The sequence below is a fragment of the Triticum aestivum genome, chromosome 1B, assembly GCF_018294505.1.
Source record: "Triticum aestivum cultivar Chinese Spring chromosome 1B, IWGSC CS RefSeq v2.1, whole genome shotgun sequence".
NCBI classification, from domain to species: Eukaryota; Viridiplantae; Streptophyta; class Magnoliopsida; order Poales; family Poaceae; genus Triticum; species Triticum aestivum.
The window spans coordinates 628,531,735-628,555,759 of NC_057795.1; the positions used below are offsets into that span (position 1 = coordinate 628,531,735).

Consider the following 24,025-nt stretch of genomic DNA (forward strand, 5'->3'; position numbering starts at 1 on the left):
ACTCTTGAGGACACAAAGATCAGGGACACACATATGACAAGCTTCATCTTTACCATTAATGCATCTACTGATGAAGAGAGCAAAATAATGTATAGCAGAAAAGTGAATGCTCCCTATGGTAGCTTGTGCTATATCCCTAGATTCTCCCATAGTAATACTAGCAAGAAAGTCTCTCAATTTAGATTTGTGGGGATCATTAACATTGCCCCACGCGGAAGTTTGCAAGCAGTTGTAAAATCCTCTAAGTCCATGGTATAAGATTTATCATAAATATCAAACATGACACTCTAAGAATTACGTGAACATTTATATTTAAACCTTCTCACAAATGAATCAGTCAATAGATAGTACTGAGGACACTTATCTTGTAAGAAGTCCTCAAGATCGGCATTGCACACATATGCGTCAAATTCCTCCTTAAAGCCTTCCTTGACCATAAAATCTTCTGATGGCCACTCACAAGCTCACACTTCTGCGTCCCTCGGTAGTTCATCGTCTTGCTCACGCATAACAAGCCTGGGTCCTTTATTTATTGAGGAACCTCCTTGATACATTCTCCTAGACAATATTTCTTTTTCTGAAAAATTTCTGAAATTTTAGTAACTTCAAAATAAAGGTGAATAAAACTAAACAAGATTGATAGCAACTACTCCTACAAGTGCCTAGATCCTATATCATGCATTAGAATTACTTGGGGCCTCATAAATTTAACATGCAAGCTCAAGAACAGGGTCACCTATGCAGCAAAAATTGCACTGAATAAAGCACTAGAACAAAAACTAATTGGACCAATGGAGGAGTCACATACCATGCAACAATCTCCCAAAGCAGTTTTGAGAATGGAGCTTTGAGCAAGGAGATCGAAAATCGCAGCAAAATGAGCTAGAACTCGTGCTTGAGCAGGATGAGGATTTTTTGGGAAGAAGATGGAGTGTTTGGGTGCAGGAATAAGTGGAGGGGGCCACCGTGGGCCAAAGAGACAGGGGGCGCGCCCAGGGGGTGTGGGCGCGCCCTCCACACTCTTGGCCAGGTGCTTGCCCCTCCTGCAGTGTTTTTGGTGTCTAAAATCCTCAAATAATCCATAAAAAATCATACTAAATTTGCACGGCATTTGGAGCACTTTTATTTTTGGGATAATTTTTTATTGCATGGATAATTCAGAAAACAGATGGATAATACTATTTTTTCTTTATTTATTCTAAATAACAGAAAGTAAATAGAGGGTACAGAAGGTCGTGCCTTCTAGTTTCATCCATCTCATGATCATCAAAATGAATCCACTAACAAGGTTGATCAAGTCTTGTTAACAAACTCATTCCAAATAACACGGAACCGGAGAAATTTTGAATAACACTAAGTTACCTTAACGGGGATATGAACATCCCCAACAGTAAGAATACCATACTTTTTCTTGACAGTAGGAAGAGGAAATTCAAAACCTCCAATAATAATAGTTGGAACTTTTCCAATAGAATTGATGCTATGAACTTGAGATTGTTTCCTCGGAAAGTGTACCATATGCTCATTACCATTAACATGAAAAGTGACATTGCCTTTGTTGCAATCAATAACAGCCCCTACAGTATTCAGAAAGGGTCTACCAAGGATAATCGACATACTATCGTCCTCGGGAATATCAAGAATAACAAATTCCGTTAAGATAGTGACATTTACAACCACAACAGGCACATCCTCACAAATACCGACAGGTATAGCAGTTGATTTATTAGCCATTTGCAAAGATATTTCAGTAGGTGTCAAGTTATTCAAGTCAAGTCTACGATATAAAGGTAGAGGCATAACACTAACACCTGCTCCAAGATCACATAAAGTAGTTTTAACATAATTTGTTTTACTGGAGCATGGTATGGTTGGTACCCCTGGGTCTCCAAGTTTGTTTGGTATTCCACCCTTAAAAGTGTAATTAGCAAGCATGGTGGAAATTTCAGCTTCCGGTATCTTTCTTTTATTTGTAATTATATCCTTCATATACTTAGCATAGGGATTTAATTTAAGCATATCAGTTAAGCGCATACGTAAGAAGATTGGTCTAATCATTTCAGCAAAGCGCTCAAAATCCTCATCATACTTTGTCTTGGATGGTTTAGGAGGAAAGGGCATGGGTTTCTGAACCCATGGTTCTCTTTCTTTACCGTGCATCCTAGCAACAAAATCTCTCTTATCATAACATTGATTCTTTGATTGTGGGTTATCAAGATCAACGGCAGGTTCAATTTCTGCTTCATTATTTTTGCTAGGTTGAGCATCAACATGAACATTATCATTAACATTATCACAAGGTTCATGTTCATCACCTGATTGAGTCTCAGCATCCGAAATAGAAATATCATTGGGATTCTCAGGTGTGTCTACGACAGGTTCACTAGAAGCATGCAAAGTCCTATCGTTTTTCTTTTTCTTCTTTTTGGAAGAACTAGGTGCCTCTAAATTATTTCTCTGAGAATCCTGCTCGATTCTCTTAGGGTGGCCTTCAGGATACAAAGGTTCCTGAGTCATTCTACCAGTTCTAGTAGCCACTCTAACAGCAAGGTCGGGTTTATTATTTAATTAATCAAGCAAATCATTTTGAGCTTTAAGTACTTGCTCAGCTTGAGTAGCAACCATGGAAGCATATTTGCTAATGAGTTTAAGTTCACCTTTAACTGTAGCCATATAATCACTCAAGCGTCCTATTTCGAAAGCATTATTCTTTAATTCTCTACCAACATAAGCATTAAAACTTTCTTGCCTAGCCATAAAACCATCAAATTCATCTAAGCATGGGCTATGAAATTTAGTAGAGGGAATTTCATCGTTATCATATCTATAGAGAGAATTTACCTTTACTACCTGTGTCGGGCTATCAAGACAATGTGGTTCATCAACAGGCGGTATATTAAGACCATGTATTTCTTCAATAGGTGGTAAATTCTTAACATCTTCAGCTTTTATACCTTTTTCTTTCATTGATTTCTTTGCCTCTTGCATATCTTCAGGACTGAGAAATAGAACACCTCTCTTCTTCGGAGTGGGTTTCGGAATAGGCTCAGGAGTTGGCTCAATTGGTTCAGGAATTGCCTTAGGAATTGGCTCAGGAAGAGTCCAATTATTTTCATTAGTCAACATATTATTAAATAGTAATTCAGCTTCATCGACTGTTCTTTCCCTGAAAACACAACCAGCACAACAATCCAAGTAGTCCTTGGAAGCATGAGTGAGTCCATTATAAAAGATATCGAGTATTTCATTTTTCTTAAGAGGATGATCAGGCAAAGCATTAAGTAATCGGAGAAGCCTCCCCCAAGCTTGTGGGAGACTCTCTTCTTCGATTTGCACAAATTTATATATTTCCCGCAAGGCAGCTTGTTTCTTATGAGCAGGGAAATATTTAGCAGAGAAGTAATAAATCATATCCCGGGGACTACGCACACAACCAGGATTAAGAGAATTAAACCAAGTCTTAGCATCACCCTTTAATGAGAATGGAAATATCTTAAGGATATAATAATAGCGAGACTTCTCATCATTAGTAAACAAGGTGGCTATATCATTTAACTTGGTAAGATGTGCCACAACAGTTTCAGATTCAAGGCCATAAAAAGATCAGATTCAACCAAAGTAATTATTTCAGGATCAACAGAGAATTCATAATCCTTATCAGTAACACAGATAGGTGAAGTAGCAAAAGCAGGGTCAGGTTTCATTCTAGCATTAAGAGATTGCTGCTTCCATTTAGCTAATAACTTTTTAAGATCATATCTATCTTTGCAAGCAAAAATAGCTCTAGCAGCTTCCTCCTCCATAACACAACCCTCAGGAACAACAGGTAATTCATAATCAGGGGGAGAACTTTCATCATCACTATCATCAATAATAGCATCTTCAATAATTTCATTCTCTCTAACCCTAGTAAGTTGTTCATCAAGAAATTCACCTAACGACAAAGTAGTATCACGCACAGAAGTAGTTTCATCATAAGTATCATGCTTAGCAGAAGTGGCATCATCAATAACATGCGACATATTAGAATTCATAGCAGTAGCAGGTTTAGGTGTTGCAAGCTTACTCAAAATAGAAGGAGAATCTAGTGCAGAGCTAGATGGCAGTTCCTTACCTCCCCTCGTAGTTGGGGGAAAATCTTGGTTCTTTCGTCTTCCAAGTTCCTCATAGTGATCAACAGATATAAATCCCAAGTGACTCAAAGAATAGAGCTATGCTCCCCGGCAACGGCGCCAGAAATTAGTCTTGATAACCCACAAGTGTAGGGGATCGCAACAGCTTTCGAGGGTAGAGTATTCAACCCAAATTTATTGATTCAACACAAGGGGAGCCAAAGAATATTCTTAAGTATTAGCAGTTGAGTTGTCAATTCAACCACACCTGGATAACTTAGTATCTGTAGCAAACTATTTGGTAGCAAAGTAGTATGATAGTAATGGTAACAGTGGCAAAAGTAAAGATAGCAGTTTTGTAGTAATTGTAACAGTAGCAACGGAAAAGTAAATAAGCGAAGCACAATATGTGAAAAGCTCGTAGGCATTGGATCAGTGATGGATAATTATGTCAGATGCGATTCCTCATGTAATAGCTATAACATAGGGTGACACAGAACTAGCTCCAGTTCATCAATGTAATGTAGGCATGTATTCCGAATATAGTCATACGTGCTTATGGAAAAGAACTTGCATGACATCTTTTGTCCTACCCTCTTGTGGCAGCGGGGTCCTAGTGGAAACTAAGGGATATTAAGGCCTCCTTTAAATAGAGTACTGGACCAAAGCATTAACACATAGTGAATACATGAACTCCTCAACCTACGGTCATCACCGAGAAGTATCCCGATTATTGTCACTTCGGGGTTGTCGGATCATAACACATAATTGGTGACTATAGACTTGCAAGATAGGATCAAGAACACACATATATTCATGAAAACATAATAGTTTCAGATCTGAAACCATGGCACTCGGGCCCCTAGTGACAAGCATTAAGCATAGCAAAGTCATAGCAACATCAATTTCAGAACATAGTGGATACTAGAGATCAAACCCTAACAAAACTAACTTGATTACATGGTAAATCTCATCCAAACCATCACCGTCCAGCAAGCCTATGATGGAATTACTCACGCACGGCGGTGAGCATCATGAAATTGGTGATGGAGGATGGTTGATGATGACGACGGCGATGAATCCCCCTCTCCGGAGCCCCGAACGGACTCCGGATCAGCCCTCCCGAGAGAGATTAGGGCTTGGTGGCGGCTCCATATCGTAAAACACGATGAAACTTTCTCTCTGATTTTTTCTCCGCGAAACGGAATATATGGAGTTGGAGTTGAGGTCGGTGGAGCCTCAGGGGGCCCACAAGACAGGGGGGCATGCCCAGGGGGAGGGCACGCCCCCCACCCTCGTGGACAGGGTGTGGGCCCCCTGGTCTTGATTCTTTCGCCAGTATTTTCTACATTTTCCAAAACTTATCTCCGTGGATTTTCAGGTCATTCCGAGAACTTCTGTTTTCTACACATAAAACAACATCATGGTAGTTCTGCTGAAAACAGCGTCAGTCCGGGTTAGTTTCATTCAAATCATGCAACTTAGAGTCCAAAACAATGCCAAAAGTGTTTGGAAAAGTAGATACGTTGGAGACGTATCACTTGTGCATTGGCTGTTTTAACCTCCTACCAGTGTGTTTACGTGGAAGACAGTTGCAATGATTCCGCCAGTGTGTATATGTGGAAGAAATGTTGCAATAATTCTGCAGTCTATGGTAACTGTTTGTTTTCTTATTGCAATTGTATTTTTTTTGTTGCTTTATACTCCCTGTGTGAGCAAAGGGCCTCCATATCTCAATTAAGGAGGCGAGCCAACCCTGTGGCGACCCTCGCATCACCTTCCCTGGCGGCGGCAAGGGAACCCCTACCAGTGTTGCCGTAGGACCTTTCCATTCCGCCCCATCTCCTCATGGCTCACAGGAAGGTGGCGGCGAGGCATGTCGTCCCATCCTCGCGCTCTTGCCCCCCACCCGGTGGCAGCGATTTCTCTAGTGGGGAACACCACGTCCATTGACGTATACTTCATGCCGCTCGAATCTGCGCCAGGGGCTACCGTGTCACCTCCCTTTCAGCGCCTCAGCCGTGGTATTGGGCACATCATCAACTTGTAAGTAGGGAGGCACTTTTCACCAGAAAAGTGGCTTTAGGTTGATCTATATATTTATTTTGTAAGGCCTTGTTAAATTATGCAACAAAGATGGTTGTGTATGACGTTTTTCCGAAAACAAAATACTCCCTCTGTATAAAGATATAAGACTTTTTTTGACACTGTATGGAATGTTGTCTTTTGCTCTATCTTCGTAGAAACGGCTCCTGTTGATTCCTTCTTCCCCCATTCTCCTTCCATTCCATTTGCACACGTGATTTCTTCCCTTTTTAGCCATTTCTTATGGAAACACATCAAAGAGAAGGATTTGTGAAATCATTTGCATTCATTAGTCATTAGTATCAATATCAGAGCAAATATTTCTTTTTAAATGAAATATCTTGGTTTAAAAAAACGTGAAATGAGTGTAAAAATATCACTCATCAGCAGGCCCATCTCATTTTTCTCTACCTTCCAAAACTGATAATTCTTTTTTGGAAAGATGAAATTGGCAATATTGATCAAACAAAGCTGGCGATTTGTCCTTGTCGCGATCTCACAACATTTGTTTCCTTTTTTTGCGGGAAAAAATATTTGTTTCCTAATACATTGGACATATCATATGCATCAAGGAAAGTAATAAATGCCTAAGTATAGCACGAAACAAAAAAAAGTTTCACATCGACGAGTTAATTGATAATTCAGAAATCATCTCTGTTGAGCTCCGATTAACTAACCAAACAAGTATTATCACGGACAAAATGAAGGAAAGACATAAAATCTTACAACAAACGCATACAAGTCCCTAAGACTTGTATTTTCGGACAAGCAAGGTACAATACAGATCTCCATGAGAATAGGGACATAGAAAGAAACCATGGCACACCATCCTTCATCCAAATAGCATCTCGGCATGCTGGCGCAACTTCTTGCACACCACCTGGATGGTATGCATCGACACGTCGGTGACCTTTGCCACATCACTAGCGACGGGCCTATTGTCATCGACGTGCTCTAGGACCATGCACACGATGTCGGCCGCTATGGACTCGCCGGTGTTTCGCATGCCAAGGTCATCCTCCTACAGCCGTCTCGCTGCCTCCTTAGCCGATGTGACTTCCCGACCACTCATATCAAGTTGCTTACCAAAGTGGCACAAATAGCTTGATGCACGCACCACACCAACGCCCGTCAGCCCGACACCCTCCTCCCCGAGGTGCTTCCTGATGCGCGCGGTTAGCTTTGCGATTTCCCTTCTTGCCGCCGAGCCTTCAGCCGTTGCCGAAGCTAGCTCATTGATAGACCGCGGTGAGCCCTCGCTACAGCATGCAATGGCGAGGCACGCTGCATATAGCAGATCATTATTTCGGTGGTTGGTCTTGCCAAGAACCGGTGGCCATGCCCTATCCTTCTCCATCTTCCTGAACACCTCCTTGGCACGGTCTTGGATGGCCGGTGTAATCCCAAGGCAACCCGCCATGCGAGAGATGGCGGCATCGGACCCCTTAGCCCCACCTAGGCCCTGCACAGGCCCAAGTCTGAGCATGAGGTCGACATGCAACATCGGGATGTGCGTCGTGCACCGCTTCTTTCCCATGGTTGAGTGGGCAGAATCGAAGTTGTAGTTGATCGTTGTCGCCGGCGTGACACCGTTGTAGTCCAGGCGATGGTACATGTCTAAGTGGGTGACGCCTGGCCCCGCAAGCGTATTGGTGTCCATTGGTGGCACCAACTGGACCAAATATTGTGTGGGTGGAGGTGACTGTCGGCATGCCATTTATATAGCGGAGGTTGGCGCTGCACACCCTAGTGCTGGTCGTCCATTCTCAATTGTACGGCCTAGATCATAGCTAATAGATCTTTCCTTTTATTTTTCTTTACATGTTTAGTTCTTCTGGTTTGCTAAATATGCAAATTCTAGAAGTTTCTGAGCCGCTAGATGTCTCTGCGCAGACATTCTAGGCACGATAGGAGGGATGCGTTGTCGCCTATATTATTTCAACCTTGATCAAACGCTATTCCAATTCATTACTTTTACTTTTCTGTTGCAATCAAATCTACCATATACTTAATCTTTTAATTCTTGTAACTATTCCTCCCGTTCCATATTATAATAGCATTTTTGACACTACACTAGTGTCTAGTGTAAAAACGCTCTTATATTATGAGACGAAGGGAGTAGCAGACTAGTGAGATTGACAACCTCGATAGTTCTGGTGGGTTACAAGGTAGTTTTGTATGTGTGTGTGTGTATATGTGTTGATCATTGTGTGTGTTACTAAACACCTGTTGGTTCGATAAACCTTGATCTCACTTAAGGAAAATTGTTGCTTCCTACAAAGCCTTGCACTTGGGAGATCAACACCTTCTTGGTTGAGAGGAAGCAAAGAGCCAAGAGAACTTTCCTCTATAAGACATAATCTCCAATGCTAGGATGTGGATACCAATGAAACACAACATATAGGGAAGGTATCATTTTTTTCAAACATCGACTTTAACATGGACAACCCATTGGTCCACACTTACATAGAAAAATATCCAAATGTAACCAAACTCTCAGAGAGCCACTACCCTAACTTCAGTAAACCACCGGTAGCCCATCTCATTTTGGTCTACCTTCTAAAACTGATAATGCATGCTTTTTGGAAAGATGAAACTGGCAATATTGATGGAACATAGCTGGCGATTTCTCCTTGTCACGATCTCAGAACATTTGTTTTCTTTTTTGTGGGAAACAATGTTTGTGTCCTAATACATTGGACCTATCATATGCATCAAGGAAAGTAATAAATGCCCAAAAATAGCACGAAACAAAAAAAAGATTCACATCGATGAGTAAATTTATAATTTACAATCATCTCCGTTTAGCTCTGATTAACTAATCAAACAAGTATTATCACTAACAAAACGAAGGAAAGACATAAAAGCTTACAACAATCCCGTACAAGTCCCTAAGACATGTATTTTCGGACAAGCCGGACGGATCTCCATGAGAGTAGGGATAGAGAAAGAAACCATGGCACACCATCCTTCATCCAAAGAGCAGCTCGGCGTGCGGGTGCAACTTCTTGCACACCACCTGGATGGTATGCATCGACACGCCAGTGACCTTTGCCATGTCACTGGCGACGAGCCTCTTGTCATTGCCATGCTCTAGGACCATGCGAACGTGCCAACCACTATGGACTTGCCGGTGTTTCGCACACCAAGGTCGTCCTCCTCCAGCCATCCCGCTGCCTCCTTGGCCACCGCGACTTCATGACCACTCATATCAACCTGCCTGCCAAAGTGGCACAGATAGCTCAACGCGCGTACCACACTGACGCCCATCAGCCCTGCATCGTCCTCCCCGAGGTGCTTCCTGATGCGCGCGATTAACTTTGCAATTTCCCTTTGAGCACTATGTTGGTTTCCCTTGAAGAGGAAAGGGTGATGCAGCAAAGTAGCATAAGTATTTCCCTCAAATTTTGAGAACCAAGGTATCAATCCACTAGGAGGCTCCTCAAAAGTCCCACGCACCTACACAAATGAACAAGAACCTCGCAAACAACGCGATAAAGGGGTTGTCAATCCCTTCACGGTAACTTGCAAAAGTGAGATCTGATAGAGATAATAAGATAAGATAAATATTTTTGGTATTTTTATGATATAGATTGGAAAGTAAAAGATGCAAATAAAAGTAGATGGGAAAGTTATATGATAAAAGATAGACCCGGGGGCCATAGGTTTCACTAGTGGCTTCTCTCAAGATAGCATAAGTATTACGGTGGGTGAACAAATTACTGTCGAGCAATTGATAGAAAAGTGCATAGTTATGAGATTATCTAGGCATGATCATGTATATAGGCATCACGTCCATAACAAGTAGATCGAAATGATTCTGCATCTACTACTATTACTCCACACATCGACTGACTCCTGCCTGCATCTAGAGTATTAAGTTCATAAGAACGAAGTAACGCTTAAGAAAGATGACACGGTGTAGAGGGATAAACTCATGCAATATGATATAAACCCCATCTTTTTATCCTTGATGGCAACAATACAATATGTGCCTTGCTGCCCCTGCTGTCACTGGGAAAGGACACCGCAAGATTGAACCCAAAGCTAAGCACTTCACCCATTGCAAGAAAGATAAATCTAGTAGGCCAAACCAAACTGATAATTCAAAGAGACTTGCAAAGATAACCAATCACACATAAAAGAATTCAGAGAAGATTCAATTAATTCTCATAGATAAACTTGATCGTAAACCCACAATTCATCGGATCTCGACAAACACACTACAAAAAGAGTTACATCGAATAGATCTCCAAGAAGATTGAGGAGAACTTTGTATTGAGATTCAAAGAGAGAGAACAAGTCATCTAGCTAATAACTAGACCCGAAGGTCTATGGTAAACTACTCACAACTCATCGGGGAGGCCTTGGAGATGATGTAGAGGCCCTCCATGGTTGATTCCCCCTCCAGCGGAGCGCCGGTGAAGGCTCCAAGATGGGATCTCGCGGATACAGAAGGTTGCGGGGCTGGAAATAGTTTTTCGTCATGCCCCTGGATATTTTCGGGGTACGTGGATATATATAGGCGAAGGAGGTAGGTCAGGGGAGCCACGAGGGGCCCACGAGGGTGGGGCACGCACCTGCCCCCCTAGGGCGCGCCGGGCACCCTCGTGGCCTCCTTGGTTACTTCTTGATGTCCACTCCAAGACTCCTGGATTGTGTTTGTTCCAAAAAGATCGCTCCCGAAGGTTTCATTCCGTTTGGACTCCGTTTGATATTCCTTTTCTTCGAAACACTGAAATAGGCAAAAAACAGCAATTCGGGTTGGGCCTCCGGTTAGTAGGTTAGTCCCAAAAATGATATAAAAGTGTAAAGTAAAGCCCATAAACATCCAAAACGGGTAATATAATAGCATGGAACAAAAAAAATTATAGATACGTTGGAGACGTATCACCCTTCTTGTCGATGAGCCTTCAGCCATCGCCGAAGCTAGCTCATTGATCGATCGCGATTAGCCCTCGCTACGACATGCGATGGCGAGGCGCGCTGCATAGAGTTAATCATTATTCTGGTGGTTGGTCTTGCCAAGAACCAGCGGCCATGCTCTAGCCTCTACCATCTTCCTGTACACCTCCTTGGCACAGTCTGAGATGGCTCGTGCAATCCCAAGACAACCCACCATGCGAGAGATGCAGCATCAGACCCCTCAGCCCCACCTAGGCCCTGCATAGGCCCAAGTATGAGGTGAGGTCGACATGCTCCATCCGGATGTGCGTCGTGCACCGCTTCTTGCCCATGGTTGAGTCGGCGATATCTAAGCTCTAGTGCATCTGTTGCATGGCAATCCCTACTCACTCACATTGATATCTATTGATGGGCATCTCCATAGCCTATTAATATGCCTAGTTGATGTGAGACCATCTTCCTCCTATTTGTCTTCTCCACAACCACCACTCTATTCCACCTATAGTGCTATGTCCATGGCTCACGCTCATGTATTGCGTGAAAGTTGAAAAAGTTTGAGAATACTAAATTATGGAACAAATGCTTGGCTGAAACCGGGGTTGTGCATGCTTTGAATATTTTGTGTGACGAAGATGGAGCATGGCCAAACTATATGATTTTATCGGGATGAACTTTCTTTGGCCATGTTATTTTGAGAAGACATGATTACTTTGTTAGTATGCTTGAAGTATTATTATTTTTGTGTCACTATTAAACTTTTGTCTTGAATGTTTTGGATATGAATATTCTTGCCACAATAGAGAAGATTACATTTATAAATATGTTAGGTAGCATTCCACATCAAATTTTTTGTTTTTATCATTTACCTACTCGCGGACGAGTAGGAATTAAGCTTGGGGACACTTGATACGTCTCCAACGTATCTATAATTTTTTATTGTTCCATGCTATTATATTATCCATCTTGGATGTTTTATATGCATTTATATGATGTTTTATATGACTTTTGGGATTAACCTATTAACCTAGAGCCCAGTGCCAGTTTCTGTGTTTTTCCTTGTTTTTGAGTTTTACAGAAAATGAATACCAAAGGGAGTCCAATTGACGTGTCAATTTTTGATGATTTTTTATGGACCAAAAGAAGCCCCCGGAGTAAAAGAGTTGGGCCAGAAGAGTCCCGAGTCATCCACGAGGGTGGAGGGCGCGCCCTACCCCCTGGGCGCGCCCCCCTATCTCATGGATGACTTGGAGACCCCCCTGACGTGAGACCGACAAAAAAATTCCTATAAATACAGAAACCCTCGAAAAGAAACCAAGATCGGGAGTTCCACCGCCGCAAACCTTTGTAGCCACCAAAAACCAATCGGGACCCTGTTCCGGCACCCTGCCGGAGGGGGGACCCATCACCGGTGGCCATCTTCATCATCCCTACGCTCTCCATGATGAGGAGGGAGTAGTTCACCCTCGGGGATGAGGGTATGTACCAGTAGCTATGTGTTTGATCTATCTCTCTCTCGTGATCTTGATTTGGCATGATCCTGATGTACCGCGAGCTTTGCTATTATAGTTGGATCTAATGATGTTTCTCCCCCTCTATGTTCTTTTAATTGATTGAGTTTTTCCTTTGAAGATATCTTATCAGATTGAGTCTTTAAGGATTTGAGAACACTTGATGTATGTCTTTCATGTGCTTATCTGTGGTGACAATGGGATATTCACGTCATCTGCTTGATGTATGTTTTGGTGATAAACTTGGGGGTTCTGTGACCTTGTGAACTTATGCATAGGGGTTGGCACACGTTTTCGTCTTGACTCTCGAGTAGAAAATTTGGGGCACTCTTTGCAGTTCTTTGTGTTGGGTGAATAGATGAATCTGAGATTGTGTGATGCATATCGTATAATCATACCCACGGATACTTGAGGTGACATTGGAGTATCTAGGTGACATTAGGGTTTTGGTTGATTTGTGTCTTAAGGTGTTATTCTAGTACGAACTCTAGGATAGATCGAACGGAAAGAATAGCTTCGTGTTATTTTACTATGGACTCTTGAATAGATCGATCAGAAAGGATAACTTTGAGGTGGTTTCGTACCCTAAAATAATCTCTTCGTTTGTTCTCCACTATTAGTTACTTTGGAGTGACTCTTTTTTGCATGTTGAGGGATTGTTATATGATCCAATTATGTTATTATTGTTGAGAGAACTTGCACTAGTGAAAGTATGAACCCTAGGCCTTGTTTCGAAGCATTGCAATTCCGTTTTGCTCACTTCTGTTACTTGCTACCATGCTATTTTTATATTTCCGGATTACAAAAACCAATATCTACCATCCATATTGCACTTGTATCACCATCTCTTCACCGAACTAGTGCACCTATACAATTTACGATTGTATTGGGTGTGTTGCGGACACAAGAGACTCTTTGTTATTTGGTTGCAGGGTTGTTTGAGGGAGACCATCTTCATCCTACGCCTCCCATGGATTGATAAACCTTAGGTCATCCACTTGAGGGAAATTTGCTACTGTCCTACAAACCTCCGCACTTGGAGGCCCAACAACGTCTACAAGAGGAAGGTTGTGTAGTAGAGATCAATCTCTTTTCTGGCGCCGTTGCCGGGGAGGCTAGGTAAGCGGCACTAACACCCCGTCAACTAAGCTCTTCTCTGGCGCTGTTGCCAGGGAGGTTAGTGCTTGGAGGTAGATCTTTAGATCTTGCAATCGAATCTTTTAGTTTCTTGTTTTATCACTAGTTTAGTCTATAAAAGAAAATTACAAAAAAATGGAATTGAGTTTGCCTCATATGCTTCATCTTTTTAATGTCTTTTGTGAAAATGATGGAAAGGAAAATTGTGCCCAAGTACTAGACGAAGAATGCATTAAAATGTTTGGCACTAAATCTTTGAATGATGAGCATGATTGCAATGTTGTTAGTATGAATTCCTTGAATATCCATGATGCTAACGATATGGAAAGCCACAAGCTTGGGGATGCTTTGTTTGATGAAGATGATATTTTTCCCCCAAGTTTTGATGAGCAAATTTATTTTGACGATACCATGCCTCCTATTTATGATGATTATATTTACGAAAGTGGATTTCGAGAGGTCATGACTTTATTTAGTGATGAATCCACTATTTCAGAAGAGGTTCCAATTGGTTATGAGAACAAAGTTGCTATCTATGATGATTATTGTGATGACATGTATGCTATAAAGAACAATGATAACCATGAAACTTGTCATCTTGATTTTAATTTTCAATTGGATTATGCCTCACATGATAGTTATTTCGTTGAGTTTGCTCCCACTACTATTCATGAGAAGAAATTTGCTTATGTGGAGAGTAATAAAAATTCTATGCTTATGCATCATGAAAAGAGTGCTTTATGTGATAGTTGTTGAATTCATTCATGATTCTACTGAAAATTACTACGAGGGAGGAACATATGCTTGTAGGAATTGCAATAATATCAAGTTTCCTCTCTATGTGTTGAAAATCTTGAAAATTTGCTTGTTTTACCTTCCTATGCTAGTTGTTTCTTGTTCCCATAAGTTGTTTGCTCACAAAATCCCTATGCATAGGAAGTAGGTAGGCTTAAATGTGCTAGTTATATTATTCATGATGCTCTCTTTATGTTTCAAATCTTATCTTTTATGTGAGCATCATTGAAATCATTATGCCTAGCTAAAAAGGCATTAAAGAAAAGCGCTTGTTGGGAGACAACCTGTCGTGGAATTGACACGGCAGATGTCCTTAGTGTCAGGACTTAGTCGCGAGGCCAACGCATCTATGTGGTAGCTTGAGAGGGGTTGAGCGGAATCGAGAGACGCAACACAAGACAGGGATTTAGACAGCTTCGGGCCCCGGGAAACATCATCCGATAAAAACCCTACATGCTGTTTGAGGCTAGGTCTCATTATCATCACGAGGGAGTCGCCGTAAACCGGCTCTCCCCTTTGTGTCTAGCCCTAAGATTGTTTCTTCTTGCTTGTAGCTTGTCTTCTTTGGGGAGCCCTGCCCCTCCTTATATATGTTGAAGGGGCGGGTTACATGTGAAGTCCTAGTAGGATTAGGACAAACCTATCTCTAATACAAACCGGATACAAGTCCAGGTCTTAACTCCTTATAAGACAAATATTCCTTATGCCTTTCCTTATAAACTGGCCCACCGTAGTTGAACCGGCCTTCATTAACCGCCAGTCGGGCCACCGGGTCTTGTCGCTCCTCTGACCCGCCTGCCGGATTACCAATGAACCGTAAACCACCGAGTCATCAGTGAACCGCCAAGTGTCAGCGGGTTCTTCAGGTAAACCGCCAAGTCCGGCCGGGTTATACTTCTGGCCGGTTTACGCCGTGGGGTATATCCCCAACATTAGCCCCCGGTTTAATTTGGATTTATCCATGTTAAACTGATCCAGTGAAATATACACAAGAAAAAACTTGACAGATTATGCTCCGGATTAAGAATTCTTGTAAACCGGCATCTGATCATCCTTAAATCCTTGTCATTTCCTCCTTCTAGAATATCCGGGTTAATAGGCCAACTTCATAATCAACTTGCTGACATTGGTTTCTCATAGAAAATATATTGTGAAGAATAACTCCTTTGACTCAGCTCCCAATGCTTAAAAACAATATCGGTCCTTGAAATACTCATCCAATCTTCAGCCGGTTTAAGGACGTAGAACTTGCCGGTTTATCATTGTGAAGATCACCGGTTTATAAATATTGATGGTATCGGGTCATACTTGTAGTTAACATCCATCTTGAAAATATACCTCTTATATACCTATCACTTGTAGCCCCCAAGTCTTAAGAAGGTAGCATAGCAACAACTGTAGACTTGCTTCAATATAGGTATCACAATCTTGAATAAATCCTGGTTGTTCATATCAATCATTAGTCAGAATTGAGTATTCCACATATGTAGCCCCCAAGTGCCGGGTTGTCATGCTTGCAGCAACCTGGAACTTGTAATTGCCTGATGCTCATAAAAACTTCAACCAGTATATCCCCCCAAGGGCCGGGTCATTATGCCAATAATAAGAAGGGACTTCGAAAATACGATCATGTGGACTTTAATAGCAACGTGTAACCCCCAATGGCCGGCTCAGTAAGATAATATTGACCTGGGACTTTATATATATTTCAAACATTATATTATGTAACTCCTATCATGGGGCTTGAACCCACGTCCACAAGGTTGAGAGCTTTGTGTTTTACCAACTGGGCAGTGGATCCTTCAATAATAGATGAAAATTTGTGTACCTTGAATTGTTGACATGAGCAATTGGTAGCCCCCAATGGCCGACTCATTATAATGTGATGAGTCGGGTCTTCAATAATATGAGCAAAAAATGAATTTGCATTAGCCCCCAAGTGTCATGGTGCATGCTTGCAGCGACATGAGACTTGCATATTTGATGTAATCTCAATTTGAATAATGTAGCCCCCAAGTGCCGGGTCGTAAGCCTGCAATGATTCGGGACTATTCCTTCCATTGCAGAATAAATCATATCCTTTCATAAAATAATAACCGTTGCGCTAAAGCGACTTTGAAAACCTCAATCATAATATTAATAACCATAATAAAAATCCAGCCATGTTGGCTATTCAAGATAATATAATCCGGTATGAAAACCTTATTCATCCAATATCATAATGAAAATTCAGCCAAGTTTGGCTATTTGAATAATATAACCCAATCATTTATAAGCGCATGATTCCAATGGCGCAATCCAAATATATACTGGCGACTTATAGTCCAAAGCTAGGCCGGTTTAATAAACACCGGATAATTTCTCATCATATACTGGCAACTTATCGTCTTAAAGCCAGGCCGGTTTAATAAACGCCGGTGATTTATAATCATGCTTTATTCAACCTGTTTCTGCATACAACAAGTTTAAAGTGTCCTTGCGGTTTACCGCCGGACGGGTCATAATGCCCAACATATAACCTGGGTCGATAACCAAGGCTGCACTTAAAAATAATCAAATATGAAATATATCATACCTGTGACATTGAATCACATCGTTGGCTTACCAACTTTTTGTAATAAGAGTGATAACCCCAATCTTGAGTAATGATAACTCCTTCCATATTGTGCCGGTTTATAATAAAACCGTACGGGTTGTGATAAACACCGGATTATCCATATATAACACTGGCAACTTGTAGTCGAAACCAGACCGGGCTGATAGTCTCCGGATTATAACTTGATCATGCACTGATAACTTGTAACTGAAAGCCAAGACGGGTTCATGAACACCGGTTTACTCCATAATAAAATGGTAACATCAAACCGAGCAGATAGTCTCCAGATTAGGATTTGACCGTGTTCCGCCAATTTATAATTGACAGTTTGAACCGGATTAACAATGTCGGTTTAAAAACGCAACAGAAGTAAAAGTTCTTTAGCAAAAAAGTACAGAATTCAAGCAAAGGCAAAATAAAACCATTGCAAATGAGGCTTTACTGAGCCGATCAGATGGTGTTACCATGGCCGGACACGACCAAGCTCCCAATAAGGTGTAGCCATGGTTCAAGTCAGCCAGGTCCCCAACTGAAACCATGGCATTATGCGGATCAAGTGGCGTGGCAATGGTTCGGGTTCGACCAAGCCCCCAAGTGACTCTATGGCCTTAGGCCGATCAAGAGGCGTGACTGGTTTGGACTTGACCATGTCCCCAAGTGATCTGGTGGCTTTCGCCTATCAAAAGGTGTTGCATTGGTTCGGACACGACCAAGCCCCCAAGTGATGTTGTTGCACTAGGCCGATCAAGAGGCGTGGCTATGGTTCGGATACGACCAAACCCCCAAGTGATCAATAATATGATAAGCCAATAAGGCATGATACCCATGTTTGAACCGCGCATCATGGCAGCAGGTCCTCTTTGGCACCTTTTAACTTATTGTAAGAGAAAAAATCCTTCTTGAACCGGGATTTTGAACCGGATATCGAGAGCTTCAAAGCTTTGTGGGAGACATCTTTCCCTTGAACCGGATTTTAAACCGGAATCTTCATTTTCAGCCGGAAATTTTCTGACGGCCTTTAAACTCAAACTTGCGAGAAGCTAATTCCTTTTTGAACTGGACATTTTTTAAACCGGATTTTTAGAGCTTCAGAGCTTTGCAGGAGAACAGATTTCCCTTGAACCGGATTGTAACCCGGATATTTGAGAGCTTCAGTGAGACTGACTTCCCTTGAGCCGGATTTTAAACCGGAATCCTTTCTGATGACCCGGGACTTCTTCATTGAGCCCGGATTTTGTAACTGTCATATACTTTCTAAGCCGGAAATTTTCTGACGGCCTTTAAGTTTTCATCAATATAACAGGAGCCTCCGGGACCGGGTTATCTTTCCCTCCATCACCCTAGGGTTCTTAATTTTGCTGAAACTGACAAGATTTGCTGAGTCATGTCATCGTAGCCCCCGAGTCTTAAGACGACTCAAGGAGTTGTCTTGAGATTCTTCATACTTGGTCGTGATATAAACTGGCATAACTTGTATATCATTGGCGTTGATAGCACGATGTGAATCTATAGAAGGTTGAGGTGATTGTGCAGACAGGTGCGGCCCGGTATGTTGATGTAGACCAGGCTGCGAGAGACGGGCGACAAAAGCGACCGCAACATTAGAGGCAGCTCGGATAGATGAACCGGCCGCGGCATTGTAAACCGGTGCGGACGAGGAAGATCGGCACCGGTGTCGTAAACCGGCACGGACGAGCAAGTCAACCATGTCGTGTTGACGTAGTGAACAATTGTCCTGCATCAAAAACGTCGCAAGCCGGAGTAATTTGTTTTTTTACAAAAACAATATGTGCTAAATTATACTTGGAGGGATATCACCTGATTCGCCCAAACAACAGATGAGTCGGTCGTGGCATTGTAAGCCGGTGCGGACGCGTGAACCGCCGTGAGGGTAGATGAACGAGTCATCCATGGCGTTTGTAAAGCGGCACGGGTGGCGATTCAAACATGATGTTGTTTAACTGATGTAGATGCACGAATCGGCGGCAGGTGCAGACGGGTGTAATCCGAACATCGGGGCGGCGACTTGCACGTATATCCGTCGAGCATCCTAGCACGGACAAACACAACTGCAAAAAGTGATGTTGACGCGCCCCCTTAGGCGACACCCTTTCGTAACGGTCCTGCAAAAATATTACAAGACCAAGTAATTGTTCTTTGACAAAAACAATATGTTTACTAAAATAAACTTTAGATGGATACCACCTGACTCGTCCGGACAGTAAATGAGTCGGCTGCGGCGTTGTAAGCCGGTGCGGATGGAAAAGTCGACCGCAGTGCTGTAAGCCGGCGCTGACGAGCGAGTCGGCCGCTGCGTTGGAAGCGGCGCAGACGCATGCGAATCGGCCGCGGGGGCGGACGACGAGTCAACCGCGTGCGTTGATGTAGCGGGGGTGACGACTCTCTCGTCCGCGCTAGTGCAAAAAATAATCCTGGCGCACATCCCTTTGCGACACCTTTATAACGAATAATAGTCTTGGTGGTTTGTGCTTTGTCTCGATTTTTCTTGTGCTAGCCTTGACGCCGCCTTTATTCAGTGGTATTTTCCTGAAATTGATTGCAGCTTCATGTAATCACGTGACCGAGTACTAGTAGTACTTGGATTTGATTAGTCTTGTCTTCCACGTGATGGATGATGGTCCTTCTTGGAGATTGTGCCATTGTAATTCCGTTTCAATTAGCACTAGTAGCAAGTCTTTGGAAAGTAACTGCCATGGAGATATGGGACAGCGGTCAGGCTGTAGCTTTTTTTTTAATGTAGATGACTGCCGCTGATCCATAGTATTTTGCCCTTTGACTCCTTGCGTACTAGTAACAACATCTTGTGTCATGTTGGCTTAATGTGATAGACTGTCTTTTTCTGTGATCTGTAGTGCCTTCGTGGCAGAAGAAAAGGCAGCAGTACACGGTTGATTGCTATGGCCTGGGATTTGTGGACGTAGAGCAGCAGCGATTCGGAGTTGATCCGGTTTAAAAACGCGAAGTTGACTCGGAACAGACCGGCGGTTCGGACGAAATGTAGTGAAGCGACGGTGGCTTGGTGCGGCCGTTCAACCAGGGTTGACCCGCCGGTGAAAACGTTGCCTTGGTAATTTCTGACTGATAGGATTTGATGCCTACGTGAGTGGGGCTTTCCTGGTGCGGGTCCCTCCATACTAATTAAGGAAAACACTGCAATCTTTGGCCACTTTCAATCGTATTCCACGAACCGTGTCGGACTTTCTTGGGATATTGAAATCTTCATGGACGGCAACCACTCGTACGTCGCCGATCGGACAGCCGCCCGACACAGTAGTCATCGGACCCGCTCGTCGATTCTCTGCTGACAGCTCTTGTAGCAGTAGTTTTGGTTTCGACGAGAATAATTCCTTCTCTTGATCTTGGCGAGTTATGGTGGTAGCAATGATCCAGCCCTAATGTTCTCTTGATCTTGAATCTCGAATATACCGTTTGACAGTTCGTTGACGATGTAAACTTCTGCGCCGGTTCTTTCCATCCAGCAAATCATGAACTTCTCAATCGCTGAAGAGATCCCTTCAAGATCTCAACACCACCGTGCGCGGGCCCCAGGGTGGGCGCCAACTGTCGTGGAATTGTCACGGCAGATGTCCTTAGTGTCAGGACTTAGTCGCGAGGCCAACGCATCTATGTGGTAGCTTGAGAGGGGTTGAGCGGAATCGAGAGACGCAACACAAGACAGGGATTTAGACAGCTTCGGGCCCCGGAAAACATCATCCGGTAAAAACCCTACATGTTGTTTGAGGCTAGGTCTCATTATCATCACGAGGGAGTCGCCGTAAACCGGCTCTCCCCTTTGTGTCTAGCCCTAAGATTGTTTCTCCTTGCTTGTAGCTTGTCTTCTTTGGGGAGCCCTGCCCCTCCTTATATATGTTGAAGGGGCGGGTTACATGTGGAGTCCTAATAGGATTAGGACAAACCTATCTCTAATACAAACCGGATACAAGTCCAGGTCTTAACTCCTTGTAAGACAAATATTCCTTATGCCTTTCCTTATAAACCGGCCCACCGTAGTTGAACCGGCCTTCATGAACCGCCAGTCGGGCCACCGGGTCTTGTCGCTCCTCTGACCCGCCTGCCGGATTACCAATGAACCATAAACCGCCGGGTCGTCAGTGAACCGCCAAGTGTCAGCGGGTTCTTCAGGTAAACCGCCAAGTCCGGCCGGGTTATACTTCCGGCCGGTTTACGCCGCGGGGTATATCCCCGACACAATCCAATATTTACCACTACTGTTTTTGTGTGTCCAGATGATTAAGCTACTGTAGTAATCATGTTTTATAGCTTTTGTTTCAATAAAGTGCCAAGTAGAACCTTTGGGAAGACTTGGGTGAAAGTTAACGCGATCTTGCTGTAAAAACAGAAACTTTGCGCTCACGAGATTAGCTGTCATTTTTTTTACACAAGAGTGATTTTAAGTTGATTATTTTTTCAGAATATTAATAGACAAATTCCTCAAACCCACCAATTTATTTTAGAATTATTGGAGTTACATAAGTATTCGAGAGTTACAGATTACTACAGGCTGTTCTGATTTTGACAGATTCTGTTTTCTATGTGTTGTTTGCTTATTTTGATGAATCTATGAGTAGTATCGGAGGGTATGAACCATAGAGAAGCTGGAATACAGTATATATTACACCAGTATGAATTTAGAATGAGTTCACAACAGTACCAAAAGTGGTGATTTATTTTCTTATACTAACAGAGCTTACGAGTTTTCTGTTGAGTTTTGTGTTGTGAAGTTTTCAAGTTTTGGGTAAAGATTCGACGGACTATGGAATAAGGAGTGGCAAGAGCCTAAGCTTGGGGATTCCCAAGGCACCCCAAGGTAATATTCAAGGACAACCAAGAGCAAAAGCTTGGGGATGCCCCGGATGGCATCCCCTCTTTCGTCTTCGTTCATCGGTAACTTTACTTGGATCTATATTTTTATTCACCACATGATATGTGTTTTGCTTGGAGCATCATTTTGTTTTATTTTGTTTTTCTTGCTGTTTGAATAAAATACCAAGATCTGAAATTCTTAAATGTTAGAGAGTCGTCACATAGTTACATAATTATTCGGCTACTCATTGATCTTCACTTATATCTTTTGGAGTAGTTTGTCGTTTGCTCTAGTGCTTCACTTATATCTTTTAGAGAACGACAATGGTTTTATTTTGAAGAAATTAATGAACTCTCATGCTTCACTTATATTATTTTGAGAGTCATTTAGAACAGCATGATAATTTTCTTTGGTTATGAATTTAGTCCTAATATGATAGGCATCCAAGAGGGATATAATAAAAACTTTCATATAAAGTGCATTGAATACTATGAGAAGTTTGATTCTTTATGATTGTTTTGAGACATGAGGATGGTGATATTAGAGTCATGCTAGTGGTGTAATTGTGAATTTGATAAATACTTGTGTTGAGGTTTGTGAGTCCCGTAGCATGCACGTATGGTAACCGTTGTGTAACAAATTTGAAGCATGAGGTATCTCTTTGATTGTCCTCCTTATGTGTGGAGGTCGGGATCGCGCGATGGTTAACTCCTACCAACCCTTCCCCTAGGATCATGCGCGTAGTGCTTGGTTTTGATGACTTTTAGATTTTTGCAATAAGTATGTGAGTTCTTATGACTAATGTTGAGTCCATGGATTATATGCACTCTCACCCTTCCACCATTGCTAGCCTCTCTTGTGCCGTGCAACTTTTGCCGGTACCTTACACCCACCATTTAACTTCCTTAAAACAGCCACCATACCTACCTATTATGGTATTTCTATAGCCATTCCGAGATATATTGCCATGCAACTTTCCACCGTTCCGTTTATTATGACATGCTCCATCATTGTCATATTGCTTCGCATGATCATGTAGTTGACATCGTATTTGTGGCTAAGCCACCATTCAAAAAAAATTCATACATGTCACTCTTGATTCATTGCACATCCTGGTACACCAACGAAGGCATTCATATAGAGTCATATTTTTTTCTTAGTATTGAGTTGTAATTCTTGAGTTGTAAGTAAATAGAAGTGTGATGATCATCATTATTAGAGCATTGTCCCATGTGAGAAAAAAGAAGAAGGCCAAAGAAGCCAATGAAAAAAAGAGGCCAAAGAAGCCAAACAAAAAAATAACAGAAAAAGAGAGAAGGTACAATGCTACTATCCTTTTTCCACACTTGTGCTTCAAAGTAGCACCATGATTTTGTCACTGTCATATACTAGTGGGACTTTCCGTTATAGAACTTGGCTTGTATGTTCCAATAATGGGCTTCCTCAAAATTCCCTAGGTCTTCGTGAGCAAGCAAGTTGGATGCACACCCACTTAGTTTCTTTTGTTGAGCTTTGATACATTTATAGCTCTAGTTCATCCGTTGCATGGCAATCCCTACTCACTCACATTGATAACTATTGATGGGCATCTCCATAGCCTATTAATATGCCTAGTTGATGTGAGACCATCTTCCTCCTTTTTGTCTTCTCCACAACCATCACTCTATTCCACCTATAGTGCTATGTCCATGGCTCATGCTCATGTATTGCATGAAAGTTGAAAAAGTTTGAGAATACTAAAGTATGGAACAATTGCTTGGCTGAAACCGGGGTTGTGCATGATTTGAATATTTTGTGTGACGAAGATGGAGCATAGACAAACTATATGATTTTGTAGGGATGAACTTTCTTTGGCCATGTTATTTTGAGAAGACATGATTACTTTGTTAGTATGCTTGAAGTATTATTATTTTTATGTCAATATTAAACTTTTGTCTTGAATCTTTTGGATCTGAATATTCTTGCCACAATAGAGAAGACTACATTTATAAATATGTTAGGTAGCATTCCACATCAAAAATTCTGTTTTTATCATTTACCT

The 24,025-nt window shown here is 42.2% G+C and overlaps 2 pseudogenes; both read right to left on the reverse strand.

Annotated features, from left to right (window-relative positions):
• Window positions 1–7,029: 7,029 nt before the first annotated feature.
• LOC123097417 (transcription initiation factor IIB-like) lies at window positions 7,030–7,734 on the reverse strand (annotated as a pseudogene).
• Window positions 7,735–9,168: 1,434 nt separating this feature from the next.
• Window positions 9,169–11,434, reverse strand: LOC123097425 (uncharacterized; annotated as a pseudogene).
• Window positions 11,435–24,025: the final 12,591 nt, after the last annotated feature.